At 43.8% G+C, this 6951-nt stretch overlaps 1 long non-coding RNA gene across 1 annotated transcript; it reads right to left on the reverse strand.

Annotated features, from left to right (window-relative positions):
* Positions 1-2187: 2187 nt before the first annotated feature.
* LOC142774418 (uncharacterized) lies at positions 2188-3700 on the reverse strand. Its single transcript, XR_012886390.1, has 4 exons — positions 3583-3700; positions 2764-2875; positions 2343-2405; positions 2188-2242 (listed from the first exon to the last, which is right to left on the reverse strand). It is a non-coding gene; the product is annotated as an uncharacterized LOC142774418 (long non-coding RNA).
* Between the last annotated feature and the right edge of the window lie 3251 nt (positions 3701-6951).

Raw genomic sequence — 6951 nt, forward strand, 5'->3', positions numbered from 1 at the left:
GCCTTGCCAAGTAGCTGCGCTACAGACGTCGCAGACTTTCTACTGAATGACGTCATTCTGCGGCATAGGGCTCCGCGCCAGCTTCTGGTGGATCGTGGCCGCTGCTTCCTCGCAAAAGTTATCGACGAAATCCTTTGTAGCTGCTCTACCGAACATCACCTTACTACTGCCTACCATCCCCAGACCAACGGTCTCACAGAGCGCCTCAACCGAACTCTTACAGACATGTTGTTCATGTACGTCTCTGCTGATCACTGTGACTGGGACGAAATGCTCCCCTACGTTACGTTTGCGTACAATTCATCAAGGCATGACACCGCCGGCTATTCTCCGTTCTTTCTTCTGTACAGCCGCAACAATGCGTTGCCATTCGACACACTACTTCCTTCTGATACTACCAACAGTGTATGCTCAGGACGTCGCTTCTCGAGCCTGCGTCACTCGCCAAATCGCACACACTAGGCTCACTGCTTCTCAGGCTTCACAAAAAGTCCGCTACGATTACTGGCACCGCGACGTTGACTACCCTACTGACTCTCTGTCCTACTTTTGACGGCGCATCGGTATGAAGGCTTGTGCGAAAAGCTTCTTCAACGATACACCGAGCCCTATAAAGTTCTCCGCAAGGTCACCGACGTCGACTACCTCTTCACTCCCGTTAAACCACCTTCATCTTCTGCCACACCACCTACTGATGTTCATTTGTCGCGACTAAAACGCTACTACACTGCCAGTCCTGATTGACTTAGCGGCGCTTCGTTCACCGGGGGGGATGGTACGAGGCTGTGGGCATGGCTCTGCCGTCGTAGACGCATCGATGAAGAAGTGGATGCGGCGCGCGAGATCCTAGCAGCCCTGGGGTGTCACATCTACCTGTAAATATTGCAATTGCACTCGTTTCTCTCTTCCGTGTATTTGTAATCCCCGTAACAATATTGAAAGGCGCTGGTCTCCATCCCTGAACAAGCAGCAGCAGCCACGACAAGACAAGACAAACACCATGCAACCAACCTTCCACTCTCTTCTGAAGCAACAGCCACTACGCAGCTGAAAGAGCTCTGCTCAAGGGAACAGAGGGAGTGGGTACATGGTTCAGTTTTACTTCTTCGGAAGCAGGGACTTAGCACTGGCAGCCTGGTTGGCTGCAATCGTCTGCTCGGCGAGGCGCGCACCCGGCCAAAGCATCTAAAGGTTCAAAGATGCGCACAGCGGCAAGCTGCCTCGGGTGAGTCGGGGAGCGCGAATTATGCGAGTAAATATTTTTTTTCCGAAAAGCGGGCAAAGCGCTAGGGGTTCGTTAATTATGCGACGGTGCAAATTATGTGAGGGCGCAAGTTATGCGAGTAAATACTGTTTTACCATCGACTTTTCTTCATCCAATTGACGTCGCAAAAGTTGCAATAAAGTTCACATGAAGTAGTAATCCACCCTATGATTTAGTCGGCTTAATTATTTGTTGGATACTTTCAGTTATGCCACAACGACTGTTTCGTACTAGCGAAATTGTGAAGTGGTGTCCCACTGGCCACGTAGTTATCATGTACCTCTTTAATATGAAAACCTGTACTGTTTAAGGAGCTTTCACACTGAAGTGTGGTTTTCTTGTATAAAGCGTGTTCGTTTCATGGATATATCATGACTTCATTTATTCCCCATATTAGGGTATTTGCGGCCGTAACGTAACTTCTTTTTTTTCATATCTGCATAACTTGTGTTGCTTTCTGATACACTTTTAATGATTATTTACGTTTAATTTTTTCAGTGTTTTACTTGTCTATAAAATACCCAGCGGAACATTTTTCACCCGTTAAAATAAGTCAATGATTAATAGGTGAGCAAATAAACAAACAATAAATAATATTAGGCAAGGTTGATTAAAGCTGCACAATGACTTTCTTCATAGGTCAGTAAATGAATACACGCAATTACCGAGCCTCTGCCTCACTTTGTTGAATGATTTGCACTTTCTGAATGAATCACTTTGAAAAAATTGACGCAGAATTTTCATTTCAAGTTTTAATTTATAACTACTGGCCGTGAGCCGCCAGTGGTAATTACTGTGATATTCTGGACAAAACGCGACATGCGTTAATTTCAAACTCGATTCAACGACGCAGTGACCACACTGTAATCAGGATGATCGCGCTCGAACCAGTCTCTGCGCTGCTGTAGTGTAATCAGAGATTCTCACCGCTTCGGTTTCGCTGTAAGTATAGGTTCCATTCAAAAATACATTGGTTTTCTGTTCACAAAGGTGGAAAAAAACAACAAAACAAATCCGAGTCACACAAAGCATCGCGATAAAATACTGCCTGCATAGTTCTAACGTCAGGGACACTCACGTTCTTGAAGTCGTCAGAGCAACTTCTATATTTTGTGTCCGCTTCAAGAGATGGCCTGATTTCCTATTGATAAAGACAAAAAAAATCAAGGTTCCGGGTAGCCCAACACTACATTGTAAAATGCTCTCTGCACTGCTATAGTGCACCGGAGACACGGCATTTTTCTCGGGCGGAGAGTAACGCCTTTCACAGTGAAACGAATTTCGGGTACTTTTTTGTGGCAGTCCCGCAGTGTAAGCCGCATGCACTTCTTAAGGTACCTATGGACGCACACAACGGTGGCGTTATGCTCGTTCACTTCCCAATCCGTATAATATTCCTACCGAAAAAAAAAGACAAAGAAACTCAATTATGCGATTCAGACTACGCTTCGCTGCGTAAAATTCTCACCCCTCAACCACTGTGTGTTAGGGACACTTACCTTCATTACTTTCTTGGCAAAAACGGTCCCATCGGCAACTGCAGAATACTCACTTATGCCGCACTGCACACGCACGCTGAAAAGTGCACTGGCAGCTTGTCCTCCTATCATCCTAAAATTATCGAGCCAGGAAAGGGAGCACGGCAAAAGCGGCAAACAGTGACATTAAATGAAAAAATATTTAGAACATTCTGCGCAATACAAGAGCAGGCACTCCGAATGTAGATGGAACGCGTGAGTCCTGCATACTACACTTACGGGCAAGCGGCCTTACTCTGTCCCACGTGTCATGCGCAAATGAGGAAATATGGTAAAGCCACTTACAATGTTGACGAAAGCTGTGGTTGGTGATTCAATGATCGTTGCGACGCATCCGCGAGTTTCTCAGGTGATACAATAATATCATGTGGGGTTTTACGTTCGAAAACTACGATGTGGGCGTTGGGTAGTTCGGCAGCTCTATCTTTAGAGGTCGCGTGAGTTCATGAGCACTCCAAGGCGTAGGGAATGCTAAATTCTCTATTAGGCTTTTTTCGCGGGGTTGTATCCGTGTCGCGTAGACGAAAAAACACATAGAATTCCCTGTTGTACATGTGCAAAAGTGCTTTGGCATAAAAAAACACAAACTTCAGGAGTATATGGAATGACGTGGTTCTAAGAGTATTTGCTACTGTATCGAAGGCAGGAAACGTCACATAAGACCAATCAAGCGTTGATGCGCGCTTCAATTCGTGGTAGGAATAAATAACCTTGAAAGTCATTCAACCTGTATTAATACGAATGATAAGATAAAATATCTAGAATACTTGCGACACGCACCTCAGTGTACTTATACTGGCCGAATTCTCGAAGATAAGCGAAGGAATGGGGTGTTTCTTCAATTAATAAAGCACGCTTACTAAGTGGCAACTAGGACGAATGTGCTGCCGGTTGCATGCTAAACCTAAATACGTAACGACCAACTAACGTGCAAAAAAAAAGTGCCCGCTTCATTACTATTCCGGTATTATGGCTACGTATATATGTCGGTATACTTACTCAACAACTAATACCATATCCGCATGTCAAGCGCAGGCCTATCATACCACGTTCAGTGAGATTTATGGGCACGATGCTTTACACGAGATGCTTAGCAGTACCCATGGTATGTGGTGAAAAAGTGCAGTCCTTCCTGCATATGCTTTCGAAACATACTACTGAGCAGTTAATCAAAAAAAGACTTTAAAAAACACCACGATAGAAATGCCCACACGCAACATCTGTCTTCCTTTTCCTCTATACACTTCTACAATTGCACGTTTTATCACTAGTTAGAGCTATGATTGGTATGATTTTCATTAGCCACGCATCTGTTTCAGTGAGCCCAGTAAATTAACATTCTTCAAACAACTATACGTAATGCAGGGGAGAGGGGAGAGGGGGAGAGAAAATCACAAAGGTAAAGGAAGGACACTGACGTTAACCAGAGAAAATTTTCGTTTCATAACCTCTCTATGAAAAAGAGAAAGCACAGCCAAATTAAACACAACAGTCTAGAAGACGCTGTAAGATAGTCACAATAAAAGTCTCTAATAACTACTAGACAAGATTGTCGTTGAATGGTCATTATTTATGGACGGTCCGCTTTCTCATAGAAATCACACCAGTGGTCTTATCGTAGTCCGGTCGAAGCGGTATACCAGTGCCGTAGAACTTCGTTTTCTTTGAGAAGGTGGTTGTATGCGTCACCTAGCTCTGCTCAAATGGCTCCTCCGTGATTTTTAAGGAAGTAGTGACATGACTTTGAGGCAGCGCGAAAGAGAGAAGTTTTTTATGGGTGAGGTGCCTTAAAACCACCCAATGTTCCTCCGTCCATAAACCGCCTCCCGGCATCTACAGCAGACGGCGAAACAGAAACATATTTTCTGTTCTTGTCTCTTCTTCCGTAATTACGCCTTAACAACTCGTAGTCTTACAGAAGAATGGCGATTTGGACTAGTTGGTTTGAATTCATGATAATGAATTCAAACCAACTAGCGCTTGTGTTGTCCTCTTTGCCTTCCGTGCCTCGACTTTCGTCTGTTTCTTCTAGCACATTCGTGCTCGCGCTGCAACCCTTATTATCGTAGTCTCACGCTGTGCAAATATGTTGAATTCGAGTCACCAACAAGCCCAAGCATCTGCCTTATCAAGAAACATCTGTGAACAACAAAAAGGTTATGAAAAGACTGTTAACCAAAACAAACAAACAAAAGACCTCAACACTGCAAGACCACCGGCATTCAGCCACTCATCACTCAAAGCGTGTTGCAGGACAAAAGGTTGACCAGAACAAAATAGAAAGCTCTTAGCAAGAACGAAATAGTAGGCGACCATTCATGATGTAACGCACACTACTTAGAACCGTCAGAATTCATTGCGTAGCTATGAGTAAGTTTCTTTTCCTGGCGCAGAATCCTTACGCTCTTCACTCACGGTAACCTTCAAACGTTTACGAAATCGTTAATGAAGTGCGCAGCGCTTTACGCACCCGGTTTGTCTTATTCTGTGGGCTCTCGTGTGCTGCAATCTCATCTCATTGCTTGGCGTCATGCATGCTGTGAATGTGTGGGTAATGCATCGTCTTACCTTCACTACGCCATGCAAAAAAAAATGAGGCGACAGCATATTGCCACCTCTTTCTAGTAGTGGGTCGTATGCCAAGGTGAAGGCTCACACCACAGAGAAGAAAGAAGTGCACGTGGGCCCTCGCTCTGGCAAACAAAAAGACTTGAAGCCCACTTTGGTTCTTCGCAAGGACATGCAGGAAGACATTCGGGCTATGAGTCTGTGTGCGGTACTGAAAAGAGCAATAAAAAAGTCAACTTTTTCAATAACTTCAGGCACAGGCGGGTCGTTTAGCCCATGGTGGAACGCTGATTGTACAAGGGGGTATAGAAAACGAAAAGCGGCGTGGAAGCAACTTATCCACAACCAATGCCCAAAAAACTGGTGTGACTATAAATACGTGGCAGCAGATTTTAAACGCACAGTACGCAAAGCAAAAGATGACTATGACACTAACAAATTTAGCTATCTTTCAAAACCATACAACAGAAAGGCGCTTTTTAGATTTTTGCGTTCCAGAAAAATGATACCACCATCAGACAATACTAATTCTTCAATTCTATCGCCTAGCGAACTCACTGAAATCTTAGAAAATGTTGCTAAAGGATTAGAAGAAAGATTCAGATCAACAATGCCAAGACACATAGTAAAGCCAATTGCAGGGGAGGAGTTCAACGAGGTGACAGTAGCGGAACTAGCGGGTGTAGTGAGGCACTTACCTCCTACACCACCTGGACCAGATGGAGTAACTTCAGCAATGATAAAAGTACTATATGACATTTCCCCACATGAACTCTGTAATATGGTTAATTACTCTTTGAAAACTTCTTGGATACCGGCGGATTGGAAACTTTCCAAAATAATTCCGATACTTAAAAAACAGGGGCTTGGGTATACACTTGACAATGTGAGGCCAATTTCTCTTACATCTAATTTGGTTAAACTAACTGAAAGAGTTTTGAATGCACGTGTGATAAAATACATTGAGGAGAAATCAATATTGAACCCCAGTCAAATTGGTTTTAAATCGGGATGCTCCATATGGTGTGCGCACGCGGATTTGGAGAGTCGTATACAGTTGGCTAGGCGTAGAAGAGAGTATTGTGCATTAGTTACTCTGGATTTGGCCAAGGCGTATGACAAAGTGGAGCATAAAATACTAATAGAGCAGATGGAAAGGTCACATTTACCAAAATACATGACATCATGGGTAGCAGAGTTTTTAAGGGAGAGAGAGTTTTATTGCTTTCAAAGGGGTTGTTTTTCTAACAGATATCGACAATACCGTGGCGTACCACAAGGTGCAGTGCTCTCACCGGTGTTGTTTAACATCTTCCTCAGTTCGATTCCAACACATAGCGATATTCATTTATATCTTTACGCAGATGACATTGCTTTCTTTGCGACAAACAGTGATCTGCAATTACTTTATCAGACATTACAGAATTACCAAAACATGATAGAGGAATGGCTTCAAAAAATTGGAATGTCTCTAAATGTAAACAAAAGCGCGCTTCTAGCGTTCTCGTTCAGGGATCCTGTTAACATCTCCTTGATGTATGGCACAGAGCAGATTCCCCAGGTGGATTCACTTAAATACTT

Source organism: Rhipicephalus microplus, chromosome 10, assembly GCF_043290135.1.
Source record: "Rhipicephalus microplus isolate Deutch F79 chromosome 10, USDA_Rmic, whole genome shotgun sequence".
Lineage (NCBI taxonomy): Eukaryota > Metazoa > Arthropoda > Arachnida > Ixodida > Ixodidae > Rhipicephalus > Rhipicephalus microplus.